Source organism: Phyllostomus hastatus, unplaced genomic scaffold (assembly GCF_019186645.2).
Source record: "Phyllostomus hastatus isolate PE091 unplaced genomic scaffold, TTU_PhHast_1.1 phas_contig_148, whole genome shotgun sequence".
Taxonomy (NCBI): Eukaryota; Metazoa; Chordata; class Mammalia; order Chiroptera; family Phyllostomidae; genus Phyllostomus; species Phyllostomus hastatus.
In genome coordinates, this window is record NW_025333607.1 from 492,836 (window position 1) to 514,023 (window position 21,188).

A 21,188-nucleotide genomic window follows, 5' to 3' on the forward strand; every position below is an offset into this window, starting at 1 on the left:
ATTACTATTATTCCCTGTGCTGTATTTTATATCACTATAACTATTCTGTAACTACCAATTTGTGCTTCTTAATACCTTCACCTGTTTACCCATCTCCATTGGCTCTGGTAACCATCAAAATGTTCTCTGTATCTATGAGTTTATTTCTGCTTTGTTTATGTTTTTTAGATTCCACATAAAAATAAAATGATATGGTATATCCTTTCTCTTTCTGACATATTTCACTGAGCACAATACCCTCTTAGCATAATCCATCCATGTTGCTGCAAATGGCAAGACTGCATTCTTTGTAATGGCTGTGTCATATTCCATTGTATATATGTACCACCTTTTCTTTATCTAGTCATCTATTGATAAGCACTTAGCTTGCTTCCATATCATGGTTACTGTAAATAATGCTGCAATGAGCATACAGATATGTTCTTTTGAATTAGTGTTTTGAGTTTCTTTGGATAAGTACCCTGAAGTGGAAATGCTGGGTCCTTGGATATCTCTTGGTATAGCTTTTGTTTTAAAGGCTATTGTCTGGTATAAGTATAGCTACCCCAGATTTTTGTTTGTTTCTTTTCATTTGCATAAAATATCCTTCTCCATCCCTTTACACTCAGCCTGTGTGTCTCTTTCAAGTTGATATGAGTCTTATATACAGCATATGTAAGGGTCTTTATTTTTTTATCCATTCAGCTACTCTACATCTTTTGATTAGAGTATTTAATCCATTCACATTTAATGTAATTGTTGATAGGCATGTAGTTATTGCCATTTTATTATTCACAGTTTTTATCTTTTTTTTTTCCTTGTCTTAAAGAAGTCCCTTTAACTTTCTGGTAATACTGGTTTGGAGGTGATGAATTTCTTTAGCCTTCTCTTGTTGGGAAGCTCTTTGTCTGTTCTTCGATTCTCAATGGCAGTTTTCTGGGTAGAATAATCTTGGTCCTTACTTATCATCGGTGTAAATATTTCTTGCCCATCCCTTCTGGCCTGAAAAGTTTCTGTTGTGAAATCAGCTAACAGTCCTATAGGAGCTCCCTTGTAGGTAATTAACAGCTTTCCTCCAGTTTCTTTTAAAATTATCTTTGTCTTTAATTTTTGACATTTTAATTATAATGTGTCTTGGTGTGGGCCTCTTTAGGTTCTGGTCTTGTGTGTTCATTTCCTTCTCCAGGTTAGGGAGGTTTTCTGTCATTATTTCATCAAATAGGTTCTCATTCCCTTGCTCTCTCTATTTTCCTTCTGTTACCCCAATGATATGAATGTTGGTAAGATTGATATTGTCTTAGAGGCCCCCAAAACTATCCCCATTTTTTGAACTGCTTTTTTTTTCATGTTCTGATTGTGTGTTTTCTGCTACCTTATCTCTCAAATCACTGATTCAGTCCTCTGCTTCATCTAATCTGATGCTGATCCCCTCTAATGTATTCTTCATTGCAGATATTGTCTTCTCTATTTTGATTGTTACTTTTTTATATTTTCTATCTCCAATTTTATGCCTCTTCTCTTTTTGTTGAAATTCTTACTGAGATCATTGAGCATCCTTACAATTAATGTTTTAAACTCTGCATCTAGTAGATTGTCTGCGTGTGTTTAGTTCTTTTTCTGAGGTTTGTCGTTGTTGTTGTTGCTGTTCTTTCATTTGAAACATTTTTATCTCTTCATTTTGGCTGCCCATGACAAAATTTATTTCTGTGTTTATTTTTATTTCTGTGTAGTAAGTAGATCTGCTATGTTTCCTGGTCTTGGTAGAGTGGTCTTATGTAGTAGGTGTCCCATGGGGTCCACTGACACAGTCTCCCCAGTCACTTGAGCTGAGAGCTCCAGGTGTGTCCCTTGAGTGGATTGTGTATGTCCTCCTGTCATAGTTGAGCCTTTATTGTTGCTGGTCTGTTGCTTGGGCAGATTGACCTTCAGACTAATTGGCTGTGAGGACTGGCCAAGACTGTATTGGAGGAGCTGTTGAGCAGGAGCTGACCCTACAGAGCAGTGTTCACTTGAGTGGTTCTGGCAACTGCCAAATTTGCCCTTTAAGTGTGTTGCTCCTGAAGGTGGTTGGGTGGCACTCCACTGTGGTTTGAAGCTGGCCACTAAGTATGTTCATTCTGGGGCCTCTTGGGAGTTATAGGCCAAGTTCAGCTGCTGCCTGTGCCTTGCCCAGTGCCGCTTCATATGAGCTAAGAAGTGATCTGCAGATGGCTTCCACTTGTGCTGGCTTGGAAATGCCTGGGAGAGGCCAAGCCGCAAACAAACTGGCTGGCATTAGTACAAGGCTTGGGGCTGTTTAGCAAGAGGTACAAATCATGCCAAGACTAATGCTGCTTATCTGGGTTTTGTGAACCTATGAGAGATTTTGGGAAAGTCCAAGGCATGATCCTTGGTAGGTCATTTATATCAAAAAGCCACTGGAAGTGGCTTGGATGGGCCAGCAATTTGGGTGGAACAGGGTCTCAGGGAATCAATAGGGTGGGGTGCAGAGTGATGGCCAGGTTGATGGAGTCTCAGATCAGGTGAACAGGGAGGGTAGGGCATGGGGGTCATGCCATTTTTTAAAAATTTATTTTAGAGAGGGAAGGGAGGCGGGAGAGAGAGAGAGAGAGAGAGAGAAAGAGAGAGAGAGAGAGAGAGAGAGAGAGAGAGAACAGAAACATCAATGTGCGGTTGCTGAGAGCCGTGGCCTGCAACCCAGGCATGTGCCCTGGCTGGGAATCGAACCTGTGATATTTTGGTTCACAACCCGAGCTCAATCCACTGAGCTACGCCAGCCAGGACTGGGTCATGCCATTTTTGATCAAAAACTATTGACCACTTGGTGCTGTGTAGGCAGGTGCACTTGTAAATTACCCATCATCCAATGGACAAATGCATTGAAAGAGTCTTCAAAAATTTTTCACTGAAGCTGAACGCAGCCTCTCACGATGCCAGCTGGTGCACTGGTACAGATGTGATCCTAGAACATTCACCTAATGGGGGGAACCTGGACTACAAGAGGCCTGCCCTCCAGAGATTCTGGGTTTTTTGAGCCCCCCACCCCCCGCCCATATGTTCTGAGAGAAACATAATGACTGCTCCAGTATGCAAAACCTTTGTACAACAGGCAGAGAGGAGGTAAACTCTTTAATCCTGCTGACATCACATGAACAGGAAGCAGTATGTAAATTAACTTGGTCGGGGTATCCCCTCTTTAAGAAAAGTATTGATTATTGTCTTGTATTTTTTTCAGTGTAACAACTGTAATCTTGGAAAGTTCACCCAGGAGACTTCAAAGGCAGCAAGAATTCCTGACAAAATATTGTGTAAGTATAGTGGCAGTGTGTTCAAGGGACCCTTGTCCTCGGATTGTTGAGTTGTGTGGTACAAACTGAACAGATGTGGGTGACGGGCTGTCCACGCCAGGGGAAGACACGTGGAGAGCTTCCTTGTCAGGAGAGGCGGGGAGGCTGAATTTTCCTCCCCCCTCTCTAACACCTCTCTCTCTCATGGACTCTTAAAAAGGTCATTTTGACCGCTGCTGATCTGTGGAGGCAGAATGACCAATTAAATTACTTTCATTATAAGAGCACACACAGCCAAATACTTTTTATAGCACACAATTCTAAACCTATAATAAGCATCAGGAAAATGTAGCACAAAAGCTTTTTAAAATTAAATAGGGACTTTTAAACAATTGGTGATACCAAAAAAAAGGTCAGAAAGAGTGTCTTACTGCCAAGGGTTCAATTGGCAAAAAAAATTATGAAACTGACATTTTGAAACTAGAGAATATCTTAATATCCATTATTTTGGGCTTAGGCAAGCAACTGAGAATAATTACATCCAAATGGAAGATGCAAACAGTCAAAGAAGGATTACCTTCAAAACAGGCTTACCTCTTCACCTAAGATTCATATGCATTCACAATAATAACTCACATTTACTGAGAGCTGGCTGTGTGCCAAGCACATGGAGGGCGCTTTATTTGGATTTTACCATTTGATCTTCACAGTTACTTCATGCAGTAGGTGCAGTTAGATCTCTGGCATACAGAGAACAAGACTGCGGCTTTACATTTAACTGCTGTGTGTAAAGTGGTTGAGGTAGTGAGTGGGGAAGCTGGTATTCAAGCCCAGGTCTGCTGGTTCTCCAAGGAACATTTTTAACTGTTGTTCTGGCTTCCAGCAGCCTTCTAGAACATCTACATTCTCTGTTAAATCATTATTAATTCAGAAAAAAAAACCTAATAAGCATTGCTATCTATTAGGCACTGCAAGATGCTGACATTATGATAACAAATAAGAAGTTATTCTTATTTTTTTGCAAACACCCAACTTCACCAGCACATCATTTCTTCCACTGGGTTTGGCACACATATACTTTCACGTCTGTTTCTACAGAAGGAAAAGTAAAACAAAAATTCTCCAGGATTTTAGCTGCAGTCACAAACAGAATTATCACCCACTGATTCAGCCAAGGGTTTTGTACATGAACTAGCCCATGTTTCTTGTAGAGACTCAGGAAAGTAGTTGCTGGAGCCTTCAAGGTGAGCTCTGGCCCCAAATCCAGTTCAACTACTTAACACTCCTTTTATCTGTCCTTTTATCTGTCTTCAGATAAAAGGAGACACTTTATAATTTTACATTTTACAAAGTATATGTATCACATTTTAAACAGGTCAATCAGACTCAGTCAAAATATAAGAAAATAAAAATAAACATTAAATGGTGAACAGACAAGGCCAAGCTTAGGAACATGGCACATTAACTCCATGGGTATTATAAATTGACCATCACTTTTCATTCAGGTGTTCAGTGCCAACGTGGACACTATTTTTAACACCAAGGTAAAACATATATCACTCACAATATACCAAAATCACACATTAACATAAGTATACCTACACAAAAAATTATAACAGCTAATATACTAGATCAGAAGTTAGCAAACATGTTATTAAAGAGCTAAGAATTCTTATTTCACAGCCTTTGTTGCAACTGCTCAATTCTGCCATTTTAGCATAAAAGCAGTCATGAACAATGTGCAAACAAATGAGCATAGCGTGTTCCAATAAAACATTATTGATAAGCACAGGCAGGGGGCAGCTTTTACCTGAGGGCTGTGGTTCGCCGGCCCCTATGAAATACTGTAGGAGTATGGAAGAGTTTAAAGACATTTACACTAGATTTTTAGTAATATTTTATAGTACTATTTAATATATTTTTAAAAGGGGAAATGTGCACATCTCAATAATCAAGCTGTATATTTACAATTTGAAATCAAACCAACAGTGTTTCTTGTTATTGTTTTCTTTGATTTTTTACTTTTTACCCAATTCACCTTTACCCCCTTGAAGTAGTTGGCAACTTCCAGGCTGGATTTTAGGGCCAAGAAGTCTTTCTAAAGTATTTAGCCAAACAGCAAAAGTCTTATTACTGTTGGGTAAAGAATTCAAAATTCATTGACCCTCAGGCAACCAATCAACTGCATTTACTGATTGGTCAAAAAGTGTCCTCCTTTTCCAAGCACAGTTAAGAATTCATCCTTGTAAGAATTTCCTGGTCATCAAGAAACTTAAAAGCTAACAGATCAGGCAGCTGTACTATCTATATTTACGTTGTGAAACATTTGGCCTGAAAAGTATGACCATCCATGGAACAACTGGCACGTTCAGTGACAGGAAGCAAAGAGCACATCAGGACTCACAGGATGGACTTACTCGAACACATAAAAATATATGTTCTCGCATATTTTAGTGCTATAGTGTGCTTTATCTACATTCATCTTAAGGAGAAGCATTTTCGGTTTTAGTTCATGTATTTCTATTTCTACCTAACATGTTTATTTGTTGAACTGACAACATTTTGTAAACAAATGATAATTAATATACTCAGTGTTTATTTTCCAAGCTTCAGTTGAATGGTCATGATGGTAAAAAAAAAGTGAAACATACTAGTATTATACTACAAAAGCAAAGAAAATATGGTGCCATTGATCACAACACAGACAATGACAAAGCTAGAATTTTTCTAACTGGGAATTAATTTTTATGAAATAATTTTCTAAGTAACTTCTGAAGTACAAAATAAGGTATGTTAGAGAGGGGGCAGCAGCTAGATCACAGGCGATGCCACCCTGAAATGCTTCCTTCCCACATGCAGGTGGCAGGCCTGTGGCCCAGGAGGCACTTCAAGGCTGCAGGTCATGCTGGGAGGCAGTACGGACGGGCGGGGCTGAGGCAAGGTCACAGGTGAGAGTAAGTAACAGGCTGCTAACCAGGTACAGAGATGATAAGAGCCTGAAATAAGGCTCAAGTATAAGAATGCAGAAAAGAACATAGAATCAGTAGCATTTAGGTGGTAAAATCATCGGTCTCAATTGATCATGTGTGTGGGATCAGGAAGGAAGAGTAAGCAACTAGAATTTCTAGCTTAGATGATTTTGAGAAAAGTTGAAATATAACAAATAGAAATTCAAATGAATCATGAGAGGAAAATTCAGAAACTCTCTTTGAGATATGTTTAGAACATGTATGTAGAGAAAATGCCAGACTGGTGAATCATTTTTTAAACTGTTCTAACATTAACATTTATTAAACATGTTCTTTATACACCAGGAACTGTGCTAAGTGCTTTACACATAGAACCTCATTTAACCTTCACAAGCGCCTACTGGTACACGCATTTTACAAGCAAGGGAATTAAAGTCTAGTGAGGTTAAATTACTCCCCCAAACACACAGAATTAAATAAGTGGCAAAGCCTGGACTTGAACCCATTACTTCATATTCTTAAATTGTTTCTTAACCACTACCATATCTCATGATAATCAAACAGCTCAATCTGAAGAATACTACCAAAAATGAACGCTTTTGCCAATGCCAGCCCCACAGGAGTGCTGTTTGGGCTTTGCTGTGTGTGTTATCAATGAATGATGTGATAAGAAGAATCACACAGGCGACACTTTGCTGAGAGCTCAAGACACATTTCTGTAAATTGGAGAAGTTTATAAGGACTGGAATGTACCCACACCCACCTAAGTTAGCATGCTCTTCAAGTTGGAATTGTCCCAGTACCTACAAAGGCAGGACTGCTGGCTTTGACCAATACTGATAAGGGTAGAGAAGATGAGGCATATTTGTGGGTTGTCAACCCAACATGAAAGTAAGAGATCGTGCACCTTGGCTTTAGTCAATATCAACTGAAGGCCAAAACACATGAATTCATAAAACAGGATTTGTTTCCAATTTATTGTCAAGTCTACATACATCCTGGGGGCCTCATCCACATGTTGCAGAATCAGCAGGTGCTAAGTGGTGGTGAGAACAGGAAGGCCCCCACAAGGAATGTATTAGTCCCGGGTCACTGACAATGACCACAGCAGTTCCCAGTCTAGTTCTAGAAATATCTCAAACAATCTGCATCAATGGACAGGGATGATGTTTAGTCACCTACATCCTACACACAATGGGCACATTGAGATGCTGGATATGAAGGAGCAAACACCGCTTCTGGCACCCACAGACCACCTGCCCACAGCTGCTTCTGTAAGTTGTGGGGGTGTGGTGTGGTGATAGCAGCAGGGGAGCCGAATTCATGTTTGCCTGCTTGTTGAGTGTGCCAGTCCTCGTCACTCATCATGCATTTAAGAAATAAAGTTGAAAACATAAAGTCTAAAGTAAGCAGAAAATCTAATTCTGTTCATATCACCTCTAATAGAGATGATAGAAATCATTGACCTTTCAAAAAGAATAGTGACAAGATAGTATTTTTTAAAAGCTATGATTCAGTTACACTTTAGAAAACACTTTAATCTGGTAATATTTATGGGAATCACTTAGGCACTGTGTTATGGCCACTGAAGGACGCTACTTCACACATTGGTGTTCCTGGCAGACAACTGAGTGAGGACATGTTCAGGCAGTTGAAGTAACTACCTCTTCATGCCGCCAGAGGCAGGTGTTCCTGATGCTGCATTTCTCACAGTACACAGAGAACACTGAGGAATTCCTAAGTCTCCACTGATTCCAAGGAACAGTGTATGCATCAGTTAGGAACGGTCAAGCTTCAATCAAAGCAAATTAATATAGTGATGACAATCAACCAAACCTACTTTGACTTACTCCCCTTCAAAATTTTTATAATCTCTTAACTGATATCTGCTCTATTTCTATCCTGGAATGTATTCCTATTGAAGAAACCAAAGTCAAAGAAATGGACCCAGTAAAGTACAATCATGTTTATGAATGTTCTTATAATAAATACGTACCTTTTCCAGGCTAGAAAGAATGCATTTGAATGACTGATAAATGCCACTCTTGCATATGTTACTTTAGCTCTAAATGAAATGTGTTATTTGTATAAAGTTGTATTTAACATATTAAGTAATGGAGATTCTTTACAATACAGGCACTACAGACCACGCACATGTACTGCTCAGTGTGGTTAATGAGTGACGACACTGCAGAGGAAAACAAAGAGGAAGGTGTGGGGGAGAAAGAGCCAAGTCACAAAGCCATCAGGCTAGGCCACCATGTCAAGACCAGAACCCATGTCTCCAGACTTAGTTATTTGAGTCCTGTTTACTATTAAACTGCAAGAGGAAAGATCTTGTAAGTTGGTAAAAATAATACTCAACTGAGGGGGGCACTGGGTGGCAATGACACCTGCTCAGGCAGCCAACTGGGTGTACGGGAGGTTTGGGAGCACAAGACCAGCGGGTGTTAGGTACTTTTCATTTCATTAGCTGTCATGCCAACCAACTGAAACGAAGGCACATTTCACAGGATTCAGTCAATCTTTTCAGCATGTTCCAGGCAACTACATCTTTATAAATAATTAATTTATTATTTCAAACTAAATAAATTAATTATTTTTCAGTTTCTTCTAGAATTTCATGGTCTGGAATGCCTTTTCCTACCCTTTGTTGGAGAGGGCAGATTTTAGCCATTTTTAAGGTCCATCTTAAAAATACTTCCATGTTCTAAAAATCTGCCCGATCAGCTTGATCCCTTCCCTCGCCTGCTGCAACATTTATTTTTTCATGAGACATTGTTATCTTTTTGCCTCATTTGCCTTTTCCTCTGGTTGTTCATGAATGTATATAATACACATGAGTGCCTAAAATCTATAACCAGATTAAATGGTTAACATGGCTTTTGTATTTCCCATTATGGAATGTGTTCATTTAGATTGATAATACATAATAGGTTTTTTTTTTCATTCTTTTTAATCTTTTAGGAGGGTAGTTCTTTCTGTATGTCATTAAAATATAAACTGCTACTCTGACCTGCTTTCAGCTTGAAACTTTGTAATACCTGTTAATGAAATTTGTTAATCATCCATGGGTGGGTTACCCATTCTTTACTGTTTTTAGAATCCCTGAAGACATTAATGATTTCTTAACAAAAATGCCAATCCTCAGGTTGAATGCCACACTCATTTAAATATGTTTCTTCCTTCTTGCCCCTCAGAATGCCTAGAATTCTGACCAAGCAGCTGTCCGAGCTGGGACACAGCGCCCTTGTGGTGGGTGAGCTGGGCGGCGCCACCCTGTCTCTTCCATCACTAGGCGTATCCTCCACAGTCCACATCCCTCCAACGAGAACTTCCCTCACAGAACCACACCGGCGCTCATTTACCATGTCCACTGTAAGAACTTACAGCGTCCTGAGTTTCTGAGAAATAAACATCATTGCATTGCACAGAATTTGGGCTTTTGACGGGTTACTTTCAGCTGGGTACTCCTTTAATTGGATCGCCTGAATAAAATTATGAATATTTAAAATTTCACAGTACATAATTCTCATGTTGTAATAATTTATAAAGATTCTTGATTAAATTTATGTTCTCAAATCTATTTCAGTTGTGTGTAAATAAAACAAAAATAAAATTTTTAAATGCACGTTGCCTATAAACAAAATCACTCCATGCCATAAATGCTTAAAGAAGAAAATTTATCCACAGGAAAAAAATACATGAATAAATTTACAGGGTGATCACTTGTTCTTATTTTCATTATATTCAAGGAGATTACCACTCGGTCATGTATAAGGGGGCCTAACAATGCTTACAGGTTTCAACATGAATTAGATAAGACAGTTTTCCCTTTAAACAGGCCTGTTTGTGTACTTGATAGTAAAAGCTCTGGAAATCAAGTCGTAGCAAATCTTAACAGAAAATAATACACACTCAAATTCCCCATGTCCCTACAGACAGAATTGTTTAAGGATCGAGATTAAGCATTTGGAAATATCTGGAATGTTCAGCATGTGCCCCCTTCTGCTCTTTGTTCACGTGGAGCATCTGCAATGTGAACATGTCCTGACGTGTACCGTGGGAGAGCCGGAGCCAAATGAAAGAGAGCTTCACCACTTCATTTACATAACCCAAGCTGAGCTATGTAATCTCACACAATTTTTAATTCCATTTTAAACCTTAGTTTTTGATTTAGTGCTTCCTTGTCTCTGAATAAATGACCCATTAATGAAATGACCCATTACCACTGGCTTTAAAGCATGATGTGAACAATACATGCAAAGACGAGGTTTTCGGCCTTAGCAGAACACATACTCCTGTTGTGCACACTGCGGCTCCTCCTCGCTCACCTGCAGTTGGACACATGACATATACAACCCCTTCCCTTAAACCATGAACACTGGAGCAATGACACGGCTACAACATAGGTGCGAGTCTTCACCCTGACCTTTGAAACTGCAACTTTTAGGCCCAGCTCCAAGTTCAGGGTTGAAAAGTCCTGCTGAGCCTAGAGTTGGAACTGTGTTTTCAGAAGCAATCCACGGCTCTTGCTGTCACAGGGGCCACATGCACACACATACCACATCCTTTCCTTCACGGAGCAGCTCTACACTGCATATACTCAGAGCACCACACAGGTACCAGCCCTTTTCCAATGGCAGCAGGAGGGCGTGGCGTGGAGGGTACGACTCCTCCATGTCCATGTTTACTTATTCCTCAAAGAACTCTTGTTTCTACCCTGAATCCCAGCACTGCTACTTAAAGGTGAGCTATACAACAGGGCCATGCTTGAAATCCCACTTTTATTTAAGTAAAGTTGGCATTAAAGCAGACAATGTTATACTGTTTTTCCCTTACCTTCAATGGACACATGCTGAAGGTGTGTTCATAGTCAGGAGACATTTCTGTGAGCTGACGACCCCCAAAAGTCTTAGGCTGCAACAAGACAGCAGTACGAAACTCCCCAGGTGAAATGGCCAGCAGTGCTCGCTGGCTTGCTGGAATCTGCTTGCTTTGAGTCTATAGCAGGGATAATTACGGAGAGCTCCAAGCAGCGGAGCCTGGACACATGGCAGAGCTGCCCCGAAATTGGAACATGGCAAGTCTGCTGCTGCTGGGAAAACAAATATTTGCTGAAAGAGCCCTTTATCTTGGTTTTACCTGAACTCGAAGAAGGACTACATGATCACATGCTACTGTTTAAAGTGGGAAAGCATAATACTCGGTGCAAGGGACTGATTCCACCCTCCCGACAACTGCAGGCTCAGACCAAGCAATGTGCACGCTCTGAGGACTGACGCCACTTTCCCTGTTCCTGGCTCTCCCACTCCACCACTTCACTTCTAATGATCTCTAGCTAATCTGCGGACCTAAACTCCTTTTTTATTTCTCCACTTCTCTGTATTCTGAGTCAGCCCCCTTGGCTAGTATGTTAATTTACAGATGCTCTTTCTGGGAGTGTAGCATCCTGCACCTCCCCACAGCCCGAGCTAAACTAGTATTTCTAAACTCCTACGAAACACGTCCGTTCTTCACCTGTGCAGAGTGAGTCTTTGTATTACTTAAAATGACCTTAGATGTATTGTCAGTTACCGATTAACCCTTCAGCCTTGCGCACACCCTGGCCTCCCTCCTTGTTGGACCTCGCAGAGCTCTCCGATCAGCAGAGTCTGCACTGGAGAAAACCGCTCTCACAGCTGGGCCAGTTAAGTTGCTGTGAGTGGTTGCTCAGAATTATCAGAAGTTGACTCGTGTTTTTCCCAACCACTTTTCCTTTTTTCTAATCAGTTACTATGTGCAATGGCTTTGAATTATTTAGGCAGATATCAAGAGAAAGAAAAATGGCAATGTGGTTAAAGATTTTATTGGCAACACCAAACTAAAAATACCACCTCTGAGAAAGTATAGACATTTCCACCTACCAGGTGGCATGTTATCCCCACCCCAGGGTATTAAGTAAACCCCTATGTGTCCTTCTCAAGGAGAAATAAATAGCTGTTGACCCAGTGCCTGTGCCCTGGTCCTCCGGCAACCCCTGTCTGGCTCTAAGGTGCCAGGAACATCTCACCTCATGTCATGTTTCGAGCTGAGAGGTTTGTGTAGCTCTTGTATAAACCTTGGTCTCAAACACATTCCAAGCCGAATTTATTTCAAATTCCAAACTGAGTTTATTCTATCCCACTCACTTAAAATTCCAATTGTGATTGGAAAATATACAGGTCGTTTACCTCTGTGCAGTCAGTGTTCAATGACCCGCTTGTCATGTCTCCCTAGTAAGACACATTGCAGTTGGAGGGTTCTGCCTATCAGCTGAGTGAAGCTTTGCTATTATTTGAAAGGAACATTGTAATGTGCACTGTCATTGTTCTTGACATTTTTTGATACTGTAACATGAGAATTCTGGCAAAATACTTCAGTGGTTGCTACTCTTTCCCATACACCTATACCATTTACTTGTCAGAATACAAAATCCTGCCTCCAATGAAGTAGGAATACATGTAGAATAATCACCTTGCCTAGCCTGTATGTCTGTCACTCTACACTTTGCCACAGCACATTGAAGTTGCTTGATAAATGACTAGAGAGGTAAAATACAGACTGCCACCATTGAGCTAGAGCAGGACAAATCATTCCAGGACATGCCCTCAAGGACTGTCAATTTTAGAACAGGAGGAAGGACAAAACTCAAGTAAGGTCACTAGTTCTTTGTTCAGTATACGTGAACTTCCTGGGCATGTTTAAGCCAGAACTGACAGGTACCATAAAAGAATAAACCACACCTTGAGAAAGTAAATACTATAAGCACACCAACCCCGAATTTTTGTCACACAGGAGCTTACCACATAGGTCGCCACTTGGATCTGAAGAAAGGTAGCTCTGATCCCTAACCAACAGATAATTAACAACCACATTTAGTTGCTATTTACTAATGCAACAGTTATAAACATATATATATATGCCCCTTCTTAAATTCTGCATTAGGATTTTCCAGTGGTGATGAAATTGTCTGTTAAAAATATATTTCAATTTCTTCAGAAACAATGGCCTCATCTCCCGCCTGTGATACTGACATGTCCAGCAAGGCTCTCACCTGTCAAAGGACCTGCTCTACACTTTCCGGGTGGCAGCGTAACTAAGTCAACACTGCCAGCTGCATTCAAGGCCAGTGCTACCTCCTCAGCAAGCAGATAGGTCCAGCACATGACAAAGCCTTATTCAGAGTCCCTGGCATTTACAGTTGAGAAATGAATAAAAAAAATGCATTCTGAGAACTTCGGAATTCATCTCAGATCTTACAATTGAACTTTTTGTTGTTTTGGAAGATAGACTCAGGCAACTATTTTCAATGCAAAAAAAAAAAATGAAGGCAATTAAGAACACCTATGTCTTTTTGGAATTGAAGATATTTCAATTATTGTTCATTCAAGTTTTATCCCATAACTCTTTCTGGAATGTATATTCATCAAATATGTTTACATTAATGGTTAAAATCAAAGCAAATTAACAAATCTAAACCAAGCCAAACAAACACATAAGCCAAACAAAACCTTCCTGTGCATTCTCATAGCTTAATAGAATTGTCTTCCCCTACTTTCCACCTTAGCTGCACCTGAGCTCTTCTCTGCATCAACTAATGTTTTACAGAGTTCAGACTCTTTGTTTAAAAAAATAGTCTATACAATTTGAGCACGCACTGATTAGTTTTCTTCTTTACTACTATAACAACATTATTCCTTTACTGCCCTGTCGAGCATGCTCTGCTTCGAGGCTCACACTGTTCAAGTGTACTCCATTTCTCCCTGCAAGTGTCTGCAGTCCCAGTGAGTCCCCCCACCTAAGACTTTGGCGCATGTTAATTAATATCCCACCTGGGATCCTGGGTGACCTCAGTGTCTCTTTGACTGACCATCCAACAACTGTCTTACTCGTTCTCATCACTTTCACCTCCAGTCTGGTTCAGCCAGTCACATTCATGGCCACCCCAGACTCCATTACCTCTGCACCCACTCACTCTGTGATGGTCTCTAACCAGCACCCTCCATCTTTTTAGCTCTCTCACCTTTACATTTCCACTCTGTCTGTGCTCAAACCTCACTGAGACTATCAGCCTCTGTTTATTCTCTTTCTTCATCCTGGACATCAAAGACTATCACTTCAAAAATCCTTTTGTCAATATGTACCTTTCCCCTGAATTCTTGTCACCACCCCATGTTCTCCTGCAAATTTTCAACCCAAGAACAATGCAATCATTTTATATATATATATATATATAATCTGAGCTGCTATGTCTTAGACCCTAAATTCTGGATAAATTTATGTGTCTCTGCGGAATGGAATGGTGCTGGTGCAAAGTCCTGATTGCCACTGGAACTGCCACACTGTTCAACTACCCTCACAGATCTTTTCTCCTTCAAACTTGGACTGTGCTATCCAATCCCATTGTATATGCCAACCACCACTTCCTCACCCTCAGAAAAGCCCTGCTCTCCTAATTTACATACAAAATAACCCCTGGAGTGAAAACGCACTCATTCAACTTCCTCTCCTCTCCATGAATTTATTCTAGTCCAATTGGTTGCCTTTGAACTCATTAAATAAGATTTTTTTCTCTTGTCCAACACTGATCTACCCACCTTATTATTGATTTTACCATCTCCCTCTATTAGATATTCTATTTCTCATGCAAACCTTCAGGTTCTCCCATCCCACTGTCATCTATGCAGGGGTGTACAGGGGCTGCAGGCTGATTATAGGTGTCTTTTTTTATATCTACATTCCCTGAGATCACACTGATAACTTGACTTCAGCATTGGTGAGAGTATATACATCATGACAATGTACCAAAGCTACAAGCCATGGCTTTGTTTTGCACTGTGGGAGCTCGAAAAATTGATTTCTAGTTTCATACCATTGTGATTGAAGAAAATGCTTGATATTACTTCAATTTTCTTAAATTAACTGAGACTCTTTTGTGGCTTAACATGTAGTCTACCCTGGAAAATGTTCCTTGTATACTTGAAAACAATATGTATTTTGCTACTTTGGGGCAAAATACTACAAAAATATCAATTAAATCGACCTGGTCAAATGTGTCATTTAAGACCACTGTTTCCTTGTTGATTTTCTGTCTGGAAGATCTGTCCATTGATGTAATGGGTGTTACAGTACCTTACTATGACTGCATTACTGTCAACCTCTGCCTTTATGTTCATCGTTATTTGCTTTGTATATTTAGATACTCCTATGTTGGGTGCATAAATGTTGAAAGAGTTATATCCTCTTCTTGGATTGATCTCTTTATCATTATGTTCTTCTTTGTCTCATTATAATCTTTGTTTTAAAGTCTATTCTCTCTAGTATCAGTATTGCTACCCCTGCTTTGTTATCTTTCCATTTACATAAAATCTCTTTTTCCATTCCTCTACTTTCAGTCTCTGCATGTCTTTCATCTTAACTGGATCTCTGATAGAAAACATATGTATGGGTCTTGTTTCCTTACCCATTCAGGTCTCCCATGTCTTTTGATTGGAATATTTAATTCATTTATGTTTAAAGTGAGTATATATAGGTACCTAGTTTTTGCCAATTTATTATTCATATTTATGTTCCTTTTATTGTTCTCCTTCTTCTTCTTCAAGAAGTACCTTTAACATTTCTTGTAATAGTGGTTTGGTGGTGATGAACTCCTTTAGCTTTTTCTTTTCTTGGAAGTGCATTATTTCTCCTTCAATTTAAAATGATAGCCTTGCTGGGTAGAATAGTCTTGGCTGTAGGTCCTTGCTTTTCAACACTTTGAATATCCATGCCGATCCCTTCTGGCCTGAAAATTTTCTGTTGAGGAATCAGCTGACAGTCTTATGGGAGCTCTATTGTAGGTAGCTGTTTTTCTCTTTCTTCTTTTAAGATTCTGTCATTGTCTTTGACCTCTGGCATTTTAATTACACTGTGTCTTGGTGTGGGCCTCTTTAGGTTCACCAGTTTGGGGACTCTCTGTCCTACCTGAACTTGTGTCCTATTCCATCAGCAGGTTAAGGAAGTCTGCAGTCATTATTTCTTCAAATACCTTCTCAATCCCTTGCTCTCTCTCTTCTTCTGGTACCTTTTGATGAAAATGTTGTCATGCTTGATGTTGTGCTAGATATCCTTAAAACTGTCCTGATTTTTAATTCATTTGTTCCTTTTGCTGTTTTGAGTGTGTTTTCTGCTACCTTGTCTTCCAAATCACTGAATTCATCCTCTGCTTCATATAATCTACTTAAATTTATTTGGAATTTAGTTTCTTAATTAGAACCTCACAACAAACAAGAACTTACCTCATAAATTAAATAACTCTCTAAAAACCTGTTCCTGACATTATTTGCAGAAGTAGCCAATAACAGGTAAAAGGGATCTGTAAACCCCTCTCAGCTGCTCCACATCTATAAGAAAGACTTCATTAATTCACTCATTCACTCACTCATTCATTTATCATGTCAGTAAATATAGTCACTACCACATACCCAGGACTATTGTAGCTTGAAACATAGGAATTGAATAGACGTCATTGGTAGGAGAAATTTTTTCTAGTGGGGAACACAAAATTGCAACAAAATTAATGAGGTAATATTAGCTGCTTTACTGAAAAAATAAAGCAGGGTATGTGGGGGAAAGGAGCACTTTTCAGGAGTGTGACCATTATAGATGGTGAACAGTGAAAGCTGCCTTAAGGCGGAGACATTTGGGCAGATCCCTGGTCACCGGGGCAGTCTGTGAAAGTGTTTTAGGGGTAGGAAAGGAGAGAGCCAAAGCCTGGGGTGGGACCAACTTCATGAGCTCAAAGAGCTGCAAGGTCATTGTACTAGGTCTAAGTGCTAAACCCTTTGATAAATACTGAATTTGGTTGCAGAACAATAGGAAGTGAGAGGAAGCATTATTTATTTAAAGATATGCAAATAACTAGTCAGGGCTAGATTAAAAAGAGTATGCTTTGGGTAACCTCTTTTTTTTCTTTTTTAATGGCCATTTCTTTTGTCAACATGGACCCTGAAGGCTAGTTAATCTTGTTGAACTTTTCATGGGACCCCAGAAAAAAATCAGTGTGAATGAAGCAATGTAACAGCACCAAATAACTTCAGGTAAACTTTCCAGAAACCACTTCTGTACTCAAGATGGAAGACTAGCTTGGAAACTCATGAAAGGTCCTTTAAGTAATTAATCACTTGTCCCTTTGCCTCTGAGGAGGAATAGCTATGTTTTTAAGTTACCTTGCATATTCATGAAAGGATTTCAAATACATATCTTACTCTCTTATAAATACCCATATCCAGGAAGTAAGCAAAGCCTTCTTTGCCTATTTTTGCTTAGACTCACAAAGTAATACCCATTTGGATATCCTCATTTCTCAGAAAATTGATTTGGTCATTTCTTCAAAGCCAAGGATACACAATACTTTTTTAATATGAAGTTACCTCGGTGTATGTTTCTTTTCAATCTATGCTTAAGTTTAGCTACAGAGTCAGGGATAAAGTAGGATAAATGAAAGTATTTAATTATTGTTTTTCTTCTACTTTCTCAACATAATAATTGCTGACAAACTCTGTTGCCCAGAAAATATCTATTAGAATTACTGAGAACAAAACTATACAAAAGCTATAAAAGAGGAAGAGGTTTTTATTTACAGCCCATTTCAAAACTGATACTGCTGTCCTATTACACATAGGCTTTAAAAGTTTAGAATCATTCCTTAAGTTTTCTTCCAAGAAACACTGGTATTTTCACTTAAAAATGTAGATTTTATTTACTTCCTAAACAGGTATCTCATTATTCTGAACATCTAGGCTTATAGAACTAAACAAGCTTAAGAAAACTTTACAAAAACAATAGTTACCAATTTTGCTGAGAATCATCGGTCCCCACAATAGCCATGGAATATTCTATGAGATTTTTTAAAAATCCAGCAATTTATTTTCAACTTATGAATTAGATAACCAGTCCATCTATACATAAACATGTTTCAGTCTAAGGGGAGAAACACCAGGAATCCTTTTGGTTATGAAAGCTAGAATTTATAAAAGTGAAAGAGCTATATGACACCCATTGTGTTCTTTGTGGAGCTGTTTCATCCAAGCCTCCAGATAACTGTAGGACACAGTAACCCCCACCTCACACAACACATAGCCAGAGCTGGGAAGATCAGTTCGCTTGTCCACAGCCACCCTGAGAACATGCACACGCTACCTGCCAGCCTTTGCTCCTCCTGCTGCCATTCACTGCCTTCATTTTTCTCATGTAAGTTGAAAAATATCATTTTGTTTTTCATATTTTTCTGGAAATTTCTTATGATAATCAGTCTAGCTTTAGTATGTACCCTCTTAGCATGTTCCTCCATCAGGCCTGTGCACATGTCGGGGGAGGTGTGTGGGACAGAGGCCTTAACATTTCCTTCTAGTTGTTAAGTTTTAAGAAATTAGAAGAAATATCTCCAAATTCTACTGCATGGCTAACAAAGTCTACCCCCTCTCAGACCCCAAGGTGACAGCCGATCTAAGCCAGGGGACAGTGCCTGACATCACGTTCAGCTTTTACGCCCTGGTGGGGACAGTCTACGCTGGCCCCGGGCACATCTGGGCTGTGTCACGTCTTTGCCATCTCTTGGAAGCCAAAGGAAGGTATTTTTTTCTTCAGCAAATTTTTCTTCCATCTGTTAATAAATTAACCAAACTCCTCATCTCAGGGTTAAACTATTTAATTCTGATTTCTCTGTTATCTTCAGTATCATCTACTTCTATCATTTATTTCATAACTTTGCATTTTCCTCGTGTGTAAAAGCTTATTTAGTATTCTAAGGTAACTTAGTCACTTCCCACAATTGGTCGTAGAGTTCTAGTCCCTGGGATAATGTCTATGTTCATTATTTTGAACATCAAGGTCCCTTGATACATAGTGAATTTTTTTCCAAACTATTTATCATTTTTTCTCTTTACCTACTCTTAGGGGTTGACATGTTCCTCCCAAAAAGCATGTGAAATCCTAACCCTAAGCACCTCAGAATGTGACCTTATTTGGAGATAGGGTCTTAACAAAGGTAATGAAGCAAAACTGGGGTCATTAAGGTGGGCCCTAACTCAGTATGACTGTGTCCTTACAAAGGGTGGACATTTGGACACAGAGGCAGGGAGAAAGACATATGACTAGAAGGCAGAGGCTGGAGTGATACATCTGCTAGTCATGGACCCAAAGACTGTGGGCAGATGCTTGGAGAGAGGCATGAAACAGATTCTCTGTTCCTGCCTCAGAGGAAATGAGCCCTCCCTGCACTCTGACCCCAGAACTCTGAGACCACACCCCTCTGCCATTTAAGCCCCTTAGTCTGTGGTTCTTTCTTGCGGAGGACATAGGTTGAACTGTACTTAAGGAGGGCTCTTTGCTTTTCCCCAACCACATTCCATACTGTTTTCTTTCCCAAGTTATTTGGAGTGCCTTTTCTTTTCATATATGCCCAGAGAATTTCTCATGATCATGAAGATTTTTCATAAGCATGAAGATGATTTCTATGTAAATTTTGCAAACTCCCTGGCTGGAATAAATCTATTTCCTCTAAGCTCCCTTTAGCACTTGATTTGTATATTTATTATACATATTAATAAATTCTTTTTTGAATTCTTGATATATAGATAAGTAGATATACATATATAAACCTTATCTTCCTCTAAGAAGTAAATCAAGTCCTTTGGGACAAATACCACCTCCTCTTCTGCACAGAGAGGGTGCTTCAATATTTATTTTGTAAGCCCTGGCTGGTGTAGCTCAGTGGATTGAGCACGGGCTGGGAACCAAAGTGTCCCAGGTTCAATTCCCAGCCAGGGTACATTCCTAGGTTGCAGGCCATAACCCCCAGCAACCGCACATTGATGTTTCTCTCTCTCTCTCTATCTCCCTCCCTTACCTCTCTAAAAATAAATAAATAAAATATTAAAAAATATTTATTTTGTTACTTTAATTGCAGGAGAGGCTCAGCTACTAGGAAAAGTTTGAAGCAAATTGTGTTTCTGATTTTGTGATAAGACACTCAAACATGCTTTTTATTTTTTATTTTCTTTTCAACTTCTTTCAAGTTATATTATTTTTATGGCTCTAGTCTACCAAATGTTCCCTTTTTGTAATCAATACACAATCAAATAATAGTTTTGCTAAAGAATTTTGGCTGATTCATCAGTTAAGTGGAAGAAAGAATCCCCCATTTATTTATAATTCCCATGGTCAGCTGTTCTTTATCTGATACCTGACATGGAGGCACGTTAAGGTTCACATCTGTACTGGATTTGTATTTGCACAGGATTTGTACATGCATGAGATTCATACATGTACTGGATTCATATGTGCACTGATTCATATGTGTACTGGATTCATACACACAGTGATTCTTACGTGCACTGAATTTTTATGTGCAGCTATTTCTGCTACTCTGGTGTGAATTATTCTCTAACTCATTTGTACAGAAATCATGACTGATACAGAATATCTCCAAAAAAGCTGTAAAAAGGCAGAGCAAAACTTCCACAACATTTCTTTTCCTTTAAAATGAAATGCCCAGCTAAGATGTCAAATTTTATCCAAAAATAAGCTGCTCCTGCATTAGTTAATAAACAAGTAAGTTTGGAATAGAAATGACCCAGACAGAAATTTTAAGTGGGTTTACCAACTAATTTTTACAAGATAACAATATATATCACTTATTACAGTGATACACACACACACACACACATATCAATTGGTATTACAATTTTCTAAAATCATTTCCAGCCTAAAGTTTTGAGGATGTGTGTATCAAAATTGGATCATTTGAATTTAATGCTTATTATCATCCCATAAAAGCAAGAAGAATTTGGTTGCTTTAACTGAAATAAGAGAATGTAAATCTGGGGTAAAAATAGAGAAAATAAAAGATTATCAGGTAATAGTCATTAGACAGTTGCCTTTATGAATTTGA

At 39.2% G+C, this 21,188-nt stretch overlaps 1 protein-coding gene across 5 annotated transcripts in view; it reads right to left on the bottom strand.

Annotated features, from left to right (window-relative positions):
* Window positions 1–21,188, bottom strand: part of CHRM3 (cholinergic receptor muscarinic 3) — a 458,960-nt gene that overhangs the window by 164,333 nt on the left and 273,439 nt on the right. The window contains exon 1 of one of the 5 annotated variants that reach the window (XM_045816567.1): window positions 11,078–11,287. The exons of the other annotated variants lie outside the window; for them this stretch is intronic. The gene's annotated coding sequence lies outside the window, so the exon portion shown is untranslated. Of the gene's footprint in view, window positions 1–11,077; window positions 11,288–21,188 lie in introns of those variants that run through there. 5 annotated transcript variants of the gene reach the window in all.